The sequence below is a fragment of the Squalius cephalus genome (assembly GCF_949319135.1).
Source record: "Squalius cephalus genome assembly, chromosome: 3".
Taxonomy (NCBI): domain Eukaryota; kingdom Metazoa; phylum Chordata; class Actinopteri; order Cypriniformes; family Leuciscidae; genus Squalius; species Squalius cephalus.
Genome location: NC_137124.1, coordinates 16,342,000 through 16,359,108, shown reverse-complemented (window position 1 = coordinate 16,359,108; position 17,109 = coordinate 16,342,000). Strand labels below are relative to the sequence as shown.

The 17,109-nt window shown below is 39.1% G+C and overlaps 1 protein-coding gene across 2 annotated transcripts in view; it reads right to left on the bottom strand.

Moving 5' to 3' along the window:
* htr2cl1 (5-hydroxytryptamine (serotonin) receptor 2C, G protein-coupled-like 1) overlaps positions 1–14,440 on the bottom strand; it is a 90,787-nt gene extending 76,347 nt beyond the window's left edge. For both annotated transcript variants that reach the window (XM_079867926.1, XM_079867927.1), the window contains exon 1: positions 14,259–14,440. The gene's annotated coding sequence lies outside the window, so the exon portion shown is untranslated. The remainder of the gene's footprint in view (positions 1–14,258) is intronic.
* Positions 14,441–17,109: the final 2,669 nt, after the last annotated feature.

Genomic DNA, 17,109 nt, shown 5'->3' with positions numbered 1-17,109 from the left:
TGTTTGTAATATATGTATTTAGCTGAAGCTCAAGCAAAGCATTTCCAAATAAGTTTAATATTGGTGATGTACAACATATTGATATTGATTGATATTTGGAAATTGGATATTTGGATAATAATTGTATATTTAATGGATATACAGTATCATTTGATGTTTAATTATGCATTTTCATATCCCCTACATTTAGAATATCAACTTTTTTTGACTATACAATGAAAGTCAACAGGGTCTAAAAAAACAACAACACTGGACTCCATTAACTGTTATGATAATTTGTCATATGTATGGACGAGAGAGCCACTGTATGGACGAGAGAGAGAAAAAAATTGTATGTTGCGTGGAAAAACAAAACTCATTCAGGTTTGGAACAACATGGAGTTAAGTGTAAAAAAGCACAGAATGTGGACTAGCCGTTTACATATAGTCTTTAATAAATCTCAAAAAGTATTTACATGTTTTTATTTTTATTCTGTACATTATAATGTTGCGATGACTATGTTGGCTTAGTTTTTATTACTTTATTTTTAATTTATTAGGACAAAATTTTAATATCAACCAAATGCTAAAATCAGTTACAGACCATAAAAATAAAATAATGATCAACTTATTGGTATAGGACGGAATTTTTATATCAGAGCATAGGTAACTGATACGTATATCAATATCCACCCAGTGAACTCTGCTATAAAGCAGATACTATTCAGAGGACAGTTAGGTTCATCTGATTACATGTGCTGTTATAGACAGTGGTAAACAACTCTTGATATATGGCCTTTCAACAAGGGACAGAGACTGATCTGGATACAGAATGACCCTCTTTATTCAATCACTTCTTTGATGTTTGGCTGCCTTCCTGTCCTCCAATCCTGTCCCCATCTCTCTCCCTGTCTGTCTCGTTACTTCACAGCATAAATTCCGCCTCAGACATAACCTCGAGTCCTGTGCTGAGCCCTTGAACTTTAGACAAGCAAAGACTCCTGCCCTTGACAATATTAATTCATGTTCTCCACACTGGTTGGAATCTCAAAGTCACACCAGCTGATGTGAAAGCACACAGTGCCTGGCACATACCAGCGAGTTTTGATGTCACAGAGGGCACACAGCAGGACAGTAAATGAACATGCTGGATCTATTGATGCCACCCCAGAGAGAATGTCAGTTCCCCACGAAGACACAAAGAAAAGACGTGGCCGTGTAAAGCCAATTTATTTATCTTTCAAAAATAAATCTTCGAGGCTGAGGCTAAACATCTGATATGTGTTGTGGTGTATTAATGTAGTATAGTATCCACCTTATTTTTAATGTAATGTTGCCTTCGCATGCTATCAGAATTATCGTAAGTATGAGTTTCCTAGTTAAAAACTGGACATGAATTTTCATTTGTCAATCAATTGCCCCTTTAAGTCTAATTTACCACTGGGAACTCTGGGAAGTTCCCAAGGTGGCAAAGGGGAGAACAATCGATAGTTTTTTCCACAACTGCTATCATGTTGTATTGTCTTTTAAGTAGCGCATATTAACATATAGGAGTAGTCATTTGAAGTTTATCATTTGTTTTATACACAGCGAAAATAGCCTGTATTTCACCGAAATTCCAGAATCATCCGCAAACTGAATATTGATAGCATGGTGAATGTGTATATGGTTGTCAATAAATGGGACACTACATTTAATTTTGGCTTTAATAAGATTTTTTTATTTATTGATTAATAGAGGGTGTGGCCATTTGTAAAGTGAATGTGCAATGCTTCCGGTGTCCTCAACTAGTTATTTTTAGCTGTAAAAAACTGATACTGCAAACTATGATATTGAAAAGTATTTCTAACCATTATTATTTTTATTTATTGTCGTAAACACTGGTTTGTAGCATAAATAGTTTTACAGTTTTCAGCACTTTGATATTCTTCTAGTTATTTACCTATAGCGGCCAATGAATTGAAACTCTCACACATTCACAGAAAATAGTACAGGATAATACTGTATGTAATTCGATACAGTATGGCATAGTATAGTGTAGTAGGGTAAGCTGGGGAAGAAGCCCCTAATAATATATCATACAGTATTTTTAAATGTATAAATGTGTTAAACCACAAATAAATCACATTATAATAAAAACTTACTGTATGAATCTAAATTATTCCACAAATTTTATATTAAAATTTGTAAATTCTAAATGTAAAATCACTATTATTCAATGATACAAAACTTTATGTTCAGAAAAACTAATTATACTACAAAAACTTGAATCTTTTTTTAATATTATTTTTAAAAACAATTTTTTTTTTTTTTTTTTTTTTAATAACCGATATACACTGTGTACTGTACTTCAATTACGGAGAAAACTCTAAAAAGAAAATTTAGTGATTTCTCCATTACCACATTGAGTATTTCAGCCATAAATTACAACATGATTAATATGAGTTGGCCACTGAGAATAATTAACGGGTCTCAATGGTCTCCTAGGTGACGTGTCAGAATAAGAGCGGTTCAGAAGCCCAATATGATGCAAGAAAAAAATCAAGGACGAGACGTCGACCGGCATGGCGCAGCCAGGGCCTCACCCTGGAGACAGGCCCGGGGTTGGGCATGCGAGCGCCTGGTGGCCGGGCCTCCCCCCATGGGGTCCGGCCGGGCTCAGCCTGAATGAGTGACGTGGGCTCACCACCTGCAGGAGGGACCGTAAGGGGCTGGTGCATAGTGGATCGGGCGGCAGTTCGATCTCTGGACACGGAAACTGGCTTTAGGGATGTGGAACATCACCTCGCTGGCGGGGAAGGAGCCTGAGCTTGTGCGGAAGGTTGAGAGATACCAACTAAAGATAGTCGGGATCACCTCCACGTGCAGCTTGGGCTCTGGAACCACACTCCTTGAGAGAGGTTGGACTCTCAACCACTCTGGAGTTGCCCATGGTGAGAGGCGGCGGGCTGGTGTGGGTTTGCTTGTAGCCCACCAGCTCTGCCACCATGTGTTGGAGTTCACCCCGGTGAACGAGAGGGTCGCTACCCTGCGCCTTCGGGTCGGGGACAGATCTCTCACTGTCGTGTGCGCCTATGGGCCAAACGGCAGTGCAGAGTACCCGGCCCTCTTGAGGTTCCTGGAAGGGGTGCTGGAAAGTGCTCTGACTGGGGACTCCATCGTTCTACTGGGGGACTTCAATGCCCATGTGGGCAGCTACAGTGACAACTGGAGGGGTGTGATTGGGAGGAACGGCCCCCCTGATCTGAACCCGAGCGGTGTTTTGTTATTGGACTTCTGTGCTAGTCACAGTTTGTTCGTAACGAACACCATGTTCAAGCATAAGGGTGTCCATCAGTGCACGTGGCACCATGACACCCTAGGTCGGAGGTCGATGATCGACTTTGTGGTCGTTTCATCTGACCTCCGGCCACATGTCTTGGACACTCGGGTGAAGAGAGGGGCGGAGCTGTCAACTGATCACCACCTGGTGGCAGGGGAGGAAGCTGGACAGACTGTACTGTGTACTGTACCCAAATGTACTGTGAGGGTCTGTTGGGAACGTTTGGCTGAGTCCCATGTCAACAGTGTTAATTTCATTAACGAAAACTATGACGAAAAATGTTCGTTGACGACCTTTTTTTCCCTGACTAAGGCAAGACGATGAGAGACGACACCCACGTCATTAAACGATAACTGTGACTATATCAATACATGCAATATCGTTGACGAAAAAAGACGAGACTGAAATGTGTGTAAATTTTTTTTTAAACTTGACCAAAACCACTTGTTTGTGTCAAATAAAGGAGACGACAACACATTGACTGTTTTTACGAGCGTTCAGGCATACGGTTGCCAGATTTTAATAATTTAAACCCCCAGTCAGAGCTTTTCAGTTAAAAGAAAATGTTTCTACCCGGTCTTTTCAATAGTATCTGGCAACCATTCGCGCACGCTCTCTACACTGCTGAAGAAGCGCGGATGATCTGAAAACACAGACACAATCTGTGAATCTGGGATCAAAATGCAGGCTGATATCCAGCAGTGTTTTTAATGTTGATCATATTATACGAACAAGAATGCAATGTTTCCCGAATATCCACACGATTTCAAATGTGACATTGATTTTATACAACAGTTCAACAAACAGAAGGGTAACATTAAGTGTAGGCTACTACATTTAAAACAGTATTGTCAGTAGGCTTATTGCTCTACTTTGCAACGAAAGCCATAGCAGAACTGCAGCACACAGCGGTGATTCGTGAACGAATCTATGGCTTTGAACAAATCGTGAGATTCAATAACCCGTTCATAAATATAGCAACTTGCTTCGTTACTGAATGAATGAATGACTCGATGTCATAAAGACAGTGACTTACTGCCACCTACTCGCAATTTTAATTTAATATTTAAAATTATCACTTAGTTTTTACCATCATTGCATATTTATTGAACATTGTTTAATTTAAAGCATTATTTATTTTATAAAGGTACTTATAAAGGTAAAAAATTAACTGGAAAAATCGTTTAAAGGGGTCAAATATTGTCCCTTAATGGAAAAGGTGTGACTGCAGTCTAAGTGGAAGAGAGGGAGGTAGGACACTCTAAAAACCACTGAACCACTGAACTAAGGAAAAAGGGTATGTAGAATTGCACAAGTGCTACTGCTAAAGAGTGCAATGTCAATACAGCCTGTTACCTTCATTTAAATTTCTCATAAGCTTAATTGAATTGGCCTAGAGATAAAAATTATAAAGAATTTTTTTGTCTAAAGACTACATATAAATAGCTACCAAAATTAATGTCGGTAACTGCAGTTTGACTAAAAGTTGACAAAAAATGCAATGACTTTTCGTCAACTAAAACTAGACTAAAACTATGAAAGACAAAATGGCTAAAATGTGACTAAGACCAATAAGCATTTTCGTCTGAAGATGAAGATTAAGACTAAATCAAAAATGGCTGCCAAAATTAACACTGCATGTCAGAGAGATCTTCAACTCCCACCTCCGGCAGAGCTTCGAATGGATCCCGAGGGAGTTTGGAGATATTGAGTCAGAGTGGACCATATTCTCTACCTCCATTGTCGACGCAGCTGCTCGGAGCTGTGGCCGTAAGGTCTCCGGTGCCTGTCGAGGCGGCAATCCACAAACGCGGTGGTGGACACCGAAAGTAAGGGATGCCATCAAGCTGAAGGAGGAGTCCTATCAGGCCTGGCCCGGGTTGTTGTGGAGGCCAAAAAAAAAATAATCGGGCTTTGGAGGAGTTCGGTGAGGCCATGGAGAAGGACTATCGGTTGGCCTCGAAAAGATTCTGGGAAACCGTCCGGCGCCTCAGGAGGGGGAAGCAGTGCCCTACCAACACTGTTTACAGTGGAGGTGGGCAGCTGTTGACCTCAACTGGGGATATTGTCGGACGGTGGAAGGAATACTTTGAGGATCTCCTCAATCCCAACGACACGTCTTCCATTGAGAAAGCAGAGGCCGAGGGCTCGGAGGTGGACTCGTCCATCACCCAAGCTAAAGTCACCGAGGTAGTCAAGAAACTCATTGGTTGCAAGGCACCGGGGGTGGATGAGATCCGTCCTGAGTACCTCAAGTCTCTGGATGTTGTGGGGCTGTCTTGGCTGACACACCTCTGCAGCATCGCGTGGCGGTTGGGGACAGTACTTCTGGACTGGTGGTCCCTCTTTTCAAGAAGGGGGACCAGAGGGTGTGTTCAACTACAGGGGGATCACACTTCTCAGCCTCCCCGGGAGAGTCTATGCCAGGGTACTGGAGAGGATGATTCGGCCGATAGTAAAACCTCGGATTCAGGAGGAACAGTGCGGTTTTCGTCCCGGTCGTGGAACACTGGACCAGCTCTATACCCTCTCTATGGTGCTGGGGACCACACGATTTCATCTCTGCTTTTTGCGAATGATGTTGTCATGTTGGCCTCATCAGACCAGGACCTCCAGCATGCACTGGGACGGTTTGCAGCCAAGTGTGAAGCGGCTGGGATGAGAATCAGCACCTCCAAGTCCGAGGCCAGGTTCTCAGTCAGAAAAGGGTGGCTTGCCTGCTTCAGGTAGGTGGAGAGTTCCTGCCTCAAGTGAAGGAGTTCAAGTATCTGGGGGACTTGTTCACGAGTGAGGGAAGGATGGAACGGGAGATTGACACCACTGCATTTAATAGTGTTTAAAATGGCTGTTCAGTTTTGCACACACATTTGCCAGTAAAATTGATGTAAATGATCTCAAATTCATAAAAAGATAGCATGGGTATAAGTGAAATCAGAAAAGAGGTTGAAAGAGGACAGCTGCAGGGGGGAAGGATTGCACAGAATTGAACTGAAAGCCCATGTGTGGGAGGATAGATGTTTGAATAGCTCACACCTACTGTGAAAGTCTGAGAGGTATTTTAAAGCCTCCTTCTGACACCCTGATCTACAGGGTTTCTCAATGTCACAGAAAGGGACACAGTGTGAACAGAGAGGCAATTACACTCAACACTTTTTCTATTTGGCACAACGTGTACATACACGCATGAACACACAAAAACACACAAACACCCCAGAAGTCAATGACCTCTAAACTGACACCTGGCCCCAAATTTCCAAAATATCTAGCATAGTCAATATTATTTCAGTTGTCGTTTGTAAGCCAACCATATTGCTCACACTTGAAGTACTTTATTTATACTTTACTCATTCTTAAACTTTGGCACATAACATCACAAACATACAATTTCCACTTGCTGGACGATCAAATGGACAACTAAATACCTGTATATTAATATATTTTGCAGGTGCTTTTATCCAAAGTGATTTACATTGCATTTAAGGTATTGAGCTACAGGAAGGCCATTGCAGGATGAGCCATATAGTAGACTTTATGGTATGCTGTTTTGACGTGGGCTTGTAGGTAACCACACAGCAACCACCTAGCAACAAACTAAAAACCACAGAAAACAACCACATATTAACGCCCTGGCAACCACTATAAAAACATAATATTGTAGAAACACTTTTGCACTGGTAAGTGCCACTCACATTCTTCAAAATGTTTGAATGCTCTTTCTAATGAGATCTGGAGCTTGTCTGAGGAACCATGTCGATTTAGAGCCCTTTTGTGGAGGAGTTTGTTTTCGGAAAGTTTTAAAAAGTATGTCTCCACCGATGTCTGTAGCCATGCACGATAAAAATAATGACTCTACCTGGCCCTACTCCATGCTTCACAACTTTATGGGTATTAAGCATTTTCTGCTTCATAAATTAAATATACTTGCATTTTTACGACTAGGGGACACTCCACAGGTGCAGCTGTAAAGCTTCACTGTGTGTGTAACAGTGGCTTCACTGTGTGCGTAATATAACGTTTGTCAATCGATGCATATTCTGGGCTGAAAGCACGTTTCAGACAACATAGCCATACTGGAAAAAAACATATTAAACTAGTCTAAACTTGTTTGCTAGTCTTATCCGGCCTTTCATCTAGACTCAAGCTGGCTGTTTTTAGAGAGGTTTTGAAACACGCAAACCATTTAAGGCTGGATTAAGCTGGGGTTTTTTTCAGCAGGGACTGTGATGGATGGGTACTGATGTGCTTTATAAATACATACACGTGTACACAATTATTCGTTAATTAATTTACATTAACACTTTTTCATGCTTTAAAACCTTCTGCTAATTTAAAAAGATCCTACCTGCTTCTGTCTGTCTATTGATGAGATGTGCTTTCTCTTTGTCAGATCAATTCAGCACTGACACACAAATCAATCAGATTCTAATGTGTTTATGTCTGTGTGTGTGTGTGTTCTGTAAATGGCAAAATGGTGAATACCGCAGTAGGCTGCATTGTGGTCCGGCTCAAATGCGTTCCAGGTGACAGTCAGCGATTTATACAACACTCACAGCCTTCTGAAGTCCCACACATTTCGTACACACAAGGTCCAAAGCTACATGCAAAGCTCTGTGTGTTTTTCCACAGTCGGAGCTTCAACCCTCACAGTGAGAGACAGACAGAATGCATATGAGGAATTGCTGTTGACACCAGCTGAAGTATTTCCAGTAAGTACTAAGGAAACAGAATGTCCAGATTTAAAATTAGAACATGATGAAAATAGAACATCAAGACAAAAGAGAAAAAAAAGCATAGTCAAGGCCATTGTTTAGTTTAAAGTGTCATGCACATTTTGAAATTAAACAAAAGAGACATTAAGCAAAAAAAGGCCATCTGTGGCACTTGTAAGCATACTACTGAGCTACAAAGACTACAAATGATCCACTCAAAGTCTACAAATACAAAATAGCCATGTGTCTGCAATTAAAAAAGTCTTACTCACAAGTAACACTTTAGAATACTGTTCCATCATTAATGACAACTACACAGGAACAAAGGAGTAAAGGGTTATTAACACTCTAGTGATTATGATTAACTAACAAGAAACAAATTAATTAAATACTAAGTAATAGTGCTCAGTTGAATGATGTAGTTATTTTAATTATTTTTCATACCTCTCGGAGCAATGCTAAGAACTACTATAGACAGGGTCATAATTAATGAATAATGCATAATGTATAATTAAGTGATGATCATGGTAACCCATGACTCTCAAGTATCACCAAATCTTTCAGATGGACTTAGTAGTTATTTGGAACAGTATTCTAAAGTGAGAAGCATGATAATTCCCTACCCAGTAATGACTGAAGCTATTGTAAGCTTTTGAGGTTTTTGTAAGGATTTGCATAATACTTGCTTCTGACGAATTTGGTAACACGTGATTCATCACTAGTGGGTTACCATGATCTTCGCTTTAGAATACTGATCCAAATAATTTGTAATTCCTTTAAAAGGATGTAGAAACACTTGAGTCATTACCATCCAAATCCTTACAAAAACCTCAAAAGCTTACAATGACTTGAGTCATGACCAGGTAGTAATCAGAGTCACTCCTAGTGGGTTCCCATGATCTTCACTTTAGAATGAATTATACATTATGTTCTTAAGTAGTTCTTAGTAGTCCTTTGGGGGGTATGACAATTTTTTAGTTGCTTATTAGCTAATATTAGCCAATAGTTAACTACCGCATTCAACTGAGCGCCATTACTTAATAATTCCTTAATAGGAGTTTCTTGTTAATTAATACTAGTTAATGTTAATATTGCGTTACTCCTTTGTTCCTGTGTAAGTTATTCATTAATGATGGAACACTATTATAAAGTGTTACCTACTCATATAAATAATGTTTATAAACAACTGATACAACGTTGTCTTTTATCACTGAAAAGCCTCTCAGCAACAAGAACAAAAATGAACAAAGAACTTCGGTCCTTTTACAATACACTGAACAATAGTATTCCATTTATTTAATAGCTCAGGGGCCTTTAACCTTTTACAGATTGTTTGGTGGATAAAATTAAGTAAAACATTTGTAAAATTATTAATACATTTTTATGTGGCCATTTTAACTTTAGCTTTGTTTATATTTGGTTGTAGTGAACTTAAAGGTATAGTTCACCCAAAAATAAAAATTCTGTCATCATTTACTCATCTTCATGTCGTTCCAAAACGGTTTCATTTTATTTTTCTGAGGAACAGAAAAAGAAAATATTTTCATAAATGTTTTAGGCTGCATCTGAATTTGGATACTTCAATACTAAATAGTATGTGAAAAGAGTATTCGAATTCTTCATAAAACAGTAGTCAAACCTAGATGACTTACTACTTCCGACAAGATTCTGAAGAGTGCATCTGATGGACACGACTAAGAATTTGTGAATAGCAGTGAAATAACGCAACTGATGCTGGTAGGTCACATGACAATGAGAACATGACGGATACATATACTATGAGAACAGTATAACGGTCACAAAGTAATTACTTATTCAAAAGAAGTACCTACTCCAAGATTATGTACATATTTTCATGCATCTCACATAAAAATATCTTGAATATTGCACAACAATTGGCAGACCCCTACAGTACAACCACAGGCATCCTACAGGTTGAGGACCCCCTATGACGACCCCGGTATACCTTGAATGCAGGGTTGCTTTGTATAACGCATAATGTCTGCCAATACATAAAATATAAATAAATGCACATTAGTTTAAGTACAGTGAATCAATTAACTATTGCTGGGCCCAGAGTTGATTCCTGAGCGCAGCAACACTGAAAAACAATCTGCATTTAATTTATTACTTTCATACACTTACATTAAAATGTGTTCCACTGATCTTTCTAATAGATGTAATCATGCGTATACATCAGGGTAGAGAATGATGCAGTGTGTGGGGAATATTTAGCTCAGGCCTGGTATGCAAACACAAAGAAACAATGAAAACTGTTATTCTAAACGATTCCTAGTAGCTGGAAAAACAGGTTCTACAACAAGACACCATGTTTTAATGAAGACTCCTTACTCGATTGAACAAGCTGAATTACATGAATCGATGTATCTTCAAGGGGCAGAGTAATTTTTTCTGCATGGATTGTGCACCCTTCCACTCTTTGTTATACTCTGTTCTTGGTGCTGTAATACCTTCAAAAGGTTCAACATGATATTCTACTACTGTCCCGTTTGAAAACCCTGCAAAAAACTGCAAGACATTTCTATAGTTATCACTACACTAAGTACAGTACACATGCAGAAAATCAACATTTGAGATCCACTCCCACTAGTAAATGTGGTTGTCACTTCCGTTCGTCCTTTTGCTAATAAACAGATTGCTGTATAAGTTATATTATATCAGGCCAATACTGCATTATGCTATCCGAGCTGAAGTTCTGATCTGAACTGCTGACACTATAACAGTTAAAGGGTGTAACAACTGGAAACAGGCTGCTGGAATGAACATTGGTCTCCAAAGGCATGTCTAAAAGAAACACCTCACCAGTCAAGTCATGTGAAAGGAAAGAGAGAGGTGCAGTGACAGTGCCAAAGACATAGCTACACTCATGAATACTGAACAACTGAAGAGAAACTGGCACTAGATTTGTCTTATTCTGGTAAGTCAATTCCCTTCATAAGGGAAGCCAAAAGTCTTTAATGAACTAAACTCCTGAGAACTGAACTATATTCCTGAGAACACAGTTGTCAACTTTGTCAGTTTCATTTGATATATTAAACCCTAGTTAAAATTAGCACTACCTATGCCACTCCTCTCAAACCCTTGGAAATACACTATCAATCAAAAGTTTGAGGTTGGCAATATTTTTTATGTTTTTGAAAGAAGTATCTTCTCTCCAAGGCAGCACTTATTTGATCAAAAATACAGTAAAAACAGTAAGACTGAATTTTACAGTAAATACTGAATTTTCAGCAGCCATTACTTCAGTCTTCAGTGTCACGTGATCCTTCAGAAATCATTCTAATATGCTGATTTGGTGCTCAAAAATTTCATCAATTAATGTGTCCTTGCTGAATAAAAGTATTTGTTTCTTTTTTTTTTAATTCACTGACCCCAAACTTTTGAACAATAAATGTTACGTTTAGTCACAAGTGTGGCAAGTATGACCGCTCAGAATATCAAAATGCCTCTGTGTGATTCATCCCAGCACTGATGCTGCCCAGGGAAGAAAAGTGACATATGGGGCATCTCTGGTATTTTGACACCTAAAAAAGACAGACTCAGAGGGAAACGGCCGGAGAAGCTCCCACATGCTGTGGCACTGAACCTGGGATGTCTCTAGTGCCAAGGACTCTGTGACAGGTGGACTGTTTCTGTAGCTTGTCTCTGGGGCTGTAATCTTGGGACGTGGGTACGAGAGCACACCAAGACAAGATCAGATGAGATGTGTGAGAGACCGACAGAGAGGAAAAGAGAGAAAAGGGCAGACAGGCAGAAAGGGAATTTTCCCCTGTGGACGCACACAACGGTTTCCGTGCACTACACGCATGTCGCATGGATTTATCCATGTGTGTTTTTGTGTTCGGTGCCTGTTTGGGCAGCTTTCGTTTTACATAAAGAAATTAAAGAACACAAAATGATTAAGCAGAGGATCTTCTAATGCTCATGGTGACGGTCACACCAGCAAATCAATTTAAACTGGAGCAGGTCAGGTCACCGCTTAAGATTATTGACATTCTTTATCCCATCATCAGTGTGTGCTGGATGTTAGTAAAAACAAAAGCATTGAAAAGATATGCCAACAAACATTTTAAATCCAACGAAAACAAATGTTATATAAAAAAATAAAATAAAAAAACTGAACCACAATCAAGGCAAAACTACTACAAAATACTGTGTTTCATTCATAGTGGTGAGCCATTCCCACTGGGTACAATCAGACCTGACAGAACACTGAATAAGCACAGTCCAGGGCCACTCAGACAAAGCCCTAATGCCTGCACCAGGCAGCCGATTCATATTTATGAGAAACCCCACAGAGAAGCAGAACATTAAACATAAAACCAAAGCCCAGAACACCAGAACACAATCCAGCACAGCCTCACATCATCAATTTCTCTCCAGGGTGCTAACTCTAGATCAGTTGTCCACTTCAATACATAAACTAATGAGATCAGAAAGAAAATGATGAAGGTTGATTCCAGATGAGCTAAGATGTATTATAAACGATCTGGAATGAGTATGAACAAAACAAAATCACAACCAGGGAAAAGCATTATTCCCATACATCACATGTAGATCATTTCTAATGGACCCTTTTCAGGGTTATCAGAAGCGGAAGTCACCATAGATGGGTACATTTATATAGTGGTAAACAGGTTACTTCATCAAATATGATGGTTGGGTTTCCATTTGTTCCAATAGTAAAAGAAAAATAATCCACAATAGCATTTCCACGACTTTCCAAAACAGGAAAAAACATTACAGAGATGGATTACAGTAGTCAGAGGAGAGAAAGATTACAAATTTACCATCAGCCATTGTAGAAACACCTTCACAGCAAGTTTTTAGAACTTAAAGAAATATTGATATAAATGTACATTATTATTATTATTAATAAATAATGAAAATAAAAATAAGTGTTGCTTGATTCACGATGTTAATAACTATAGAAATGATCACCACAGTCTGTGAAAAGTAGGCCTATCCATTGGTTATATTGGTTGCATATGACCTCAGGTCAAAGAAAATGTGGATTAAAACAATATTTCATCTACCCCATTTTAATGGAAGAGCCAGATAATTAGATGTCTTAAAAACAGTATTAAAATCCTAACACACCTTTCTATAAAACAATAGGATGCTAATTAACTCACTTTCATTCTCAAAAAGCAGACTTAATGTCATTTTTAAACTACGCTAAATGTGGAACAATTACGCATGCAACTGCGCGCGGATGATGTCAGTCGTATTGCGTCATTTCATCTTATTACAGCGTTCACTTTTCAAACCTGTACGCGTCCTCACTCTTTCACGCGGGCGCGCGCCTCTCCAAGTCCTATACATAAGGAATTGGAAGGAATCTGGACACATCGCGTCGGATAATGTCACCACACGAAACCAGTAATAAATTCACTGCTAGTCTCAGAGAGATCCCACTTATTAAATTGATATCACCAATTAATCATCAATTTTAATTAGATCAAGGAAAATATACCTCAGCAACTACAATGAACGTGACCAATGTTCATAAATTTGTCTCTACAGTATGTCACTAAATCTGACTCATGAAACTAGATTTCTTAGAGCAAAGACACATTTAAATGCCACTAGAAGGGGATTCATTTTACACTCTGACATTGACAGTAAATTGCGAACAACCGAGGAAAGACTTGAGTAAGGTCATGACTCTATTTCATGAAAATGTTTGACTTAATGTGTTTAATATCACTTGATTAACAAGATGCGTAATAGATGTGGAGCGATGCGCAGAGGAAACACTGAAGTTCTGTTACACATCACAGCGCATTCAATAAAATCTACGAGGTTCATCTCCAACTATAATAGCAAAATCACCAGCAATGCCGTCATTAAAATAAGCTTTTATAGCATTTACAAGATGTGTTGTCTTATCCTGCGCGCAGGATCATTGCCAAACAAAGAGAAGCTAAATTACTTGAAATGGCTTAAATCCACATTTTAAAACGTTAAGAATTCATTCACTTTCCCAACTTACAGTCTTTTTAAGACATAAGTAACTGTGAATACTTCAATCAGGCTTTTTTAAATACTTTTTTCTACAAATGAATATGTAAATGAATTGTAAAAATACAATTGTTAAATGAATACGTGATACTTCGCAGTGAGAAGATATAGACTACATCCATCTAAAACGAATTAAATAAATAAACACCAGTGTTTTCTCGCACGTAAAAAAAAAGAATAAATGTTATTTATGATTAACTCACCCATTAAGGAATCGTCTGTCTCTTCTGACCTGCCGGCATTCTTGCGTTTCTCCTCTCCTATTTAGTCTTCTTTCACTTTCATTGATGACGAATTCCTCAAGAACGCAAGCCCGTGGCAGGACGAGGATTGTGCTCATTCAGACTGAAGCGCGGAAAGAGAGAGGGAGGGAGAGAGGGAGAGAGAGCGCGCGCGCGAGCGCCGTCACTGCCTGCAACCAGCCGCACACCAAACAACGCGCGAGGATCCACAGGCTGTGTGTTAATGCAGCTGCGCTCTGGCGCACGGCCAACGGGTAGCAAGGGTGGTGGCCAGCCAGTTTATCTGTAACGCATCTCACAGTACTCGACGGTCCGGTTTAATTACTCTGAACTTGCAATTAGTGAGCGACTGAGCACTTTTCTCACCATCAAGAAAAGTGAAAGTCACGCACAGAGATCGTTTCATAATAAAGTCGTCTAAGTTCATGGTGTAGGCCTAAATCAATCCAGAGCCAAAAGTTATCATACCAGAAGTTAAATTAGGCAGTTTTGTAAATGTCACTTCTTCACAAACCAATTTACATACTGCGTCTTTAACTAAAATGCAGGCTACATGCCTTAAACTTATTACAATGTACAGTACAGATTTGTGCATACTGTTGCAGTGTCCATAAAAATAACACACACATATACATTGATCGTTGATATACATATATATATATTTGATCAAATACAGTGAAAGCAGTAATGCTGTATATATATATATATATATATATATATATATATATATATATATATATATATATATATATATATATATATATATATATATATATATTTTTTTTTTTTTTTTTTTTTTTTTTTTTATTATTATTTTTTTTTAAAGATGACTATTGGAAAATATTTAAAAATGTAATTTATTCCTCCCAGTTTAGAAAAATATTAGGCAGCAAAAAAATGGTGTTGAACATTAATAAAAATAAAAAACATTATTTATAATTGAGCACCAAATCAGCATATTAGGGTGAGTTCTTAAAGATCATGTGACACTGACGACTGGAGTAGGCCTAATTATTCTTGTACAATTATGGATCCTATATAATTATGTACAATTACTGTAAGTACATATATACACTCACCTAAAGGATTATTAGGAACACCATACTAATACTGTGTTTGACCCCCTTTCGCCTTCAGAACTGCCTTAATTCTACGTGGCATTGATTCAACAAGGTGCTGAAAGCATTCTTTAGAAATGTTGGCCCATATTGATAGGATAGCATCTTGCAGTTGATGGAGATTTGTGGGATGCACATCCAGGACACGAAGCTCCCGTTCCACCACATCCCAAAGATGCTCTATTGGGTTGAGATCTGGTGACTGTGGGGGCCATTTTAGTACAGTGAACTCATTGTCATGTTCAAGAAACCAATTTGAAATGATTCGAGCTTTGTGACATGGTGCATTATCCTGCTGGAAGTAGCCATCAGAGGATGGGTACATGGTGGTCATAAAGGGATGGACATGGTCAGAAACAATGCTCAGGTAGGCCGTGGCATTTAAACGATGCCCAATTGGCACTAAGGGGCCTAAAGTGTGCCAAGAAAACATCCCCCACACCATTACACCACCACCAGCCTGCACAGTGGTAACAAGGCATGATGGATCCATGTTCTCATTCTGTTTACGCCAAATTCTGACTCTACCATCTGAATGTCTCAACAGAAATCGAGACTCATCAGACCAGGCAACATTTTTCCAGTCTTCAACTGTCCAATTTTGGTGAGCTTGTGCAAATTGTAGCCTCTTTTTCCTATTTGTAGTGGAGATGAGTGGTACCCGGTGTGGTCTTCTGCTGTTGTAGCCCATCCGCCTCAAGGTTGTGCGTGTTGTGGCTTCACAAATGCTTTGCTGCATACCTCGGTTGTAACGAGTGGTTATTTCAGTCAAAGTTGCTCTTCTATCAGCTTGAATCAGTCGGCCCATTCTCCTCTGACCTCTAGCATCAACAAGGCATTTTTGCCCACAGGACTGCCGCATACTGGATGTTTTTCCCTTTTCACACCATTCTTTGTAAACCCTAGAAATGGTTGTGCATGAAAATCCCAGTAACTGAGCAGATTGTGAAATACTCAGACCGGCCCGTCTGGCACCAACAACCGCCACGCTCAAAATTGCTTAAATCACCTTTCTTTCCCATTCTGACATTCAGTTTGGAGTTTAGGAGATTGTCTTGACCAGGACCACACCCCTAAATGCATTGAAGCAACTGCCATGTGATTGGTTGATTAGATAATTGCATTAATGAGAAATTGAACAGGTGTTCCTAATAATCCTTTAGGTGAGTGTATATACTTAATTTTACAAACACACACACATGCATTTTATTCATGGTGACAAAGACATTGGAGACAGAAATGGGGAGTAGAGTTTGGGCCATATAGGCATTGTTAGACCCTATTTGTATGTCTTTCATCGCAATCCACCCCTAAAAATCTGTGATTATAGCTGTCAACACTCTTAAACATCTGCGCTTATGTGATCTCTCTTCACTTTGTCTAAACCAAACAGCTGCAGTGAGCTATCGGTGGTTATTTCACTTAGAATCAACTCTTACCAGTCCCTTATCTTTTCAAAAAAACTAACGATGGTTACATTAGGTATTATTCTTAGTCAGAGGAAGACTCGCTCATAGGCAGGCTGGCAGTGTTCTGCACGGAGCACTACCCGCACACAGCTGTTCACAGATGCACACTTCATTTCTCTGTGTCTCATCAGAACGCTCTCTGGTCCAGTGAAATCACAACATCAAATGCAACTAAATCTCTCACCTTAACTGATTTACATCTACTGATAAACAGATGGCATTTGT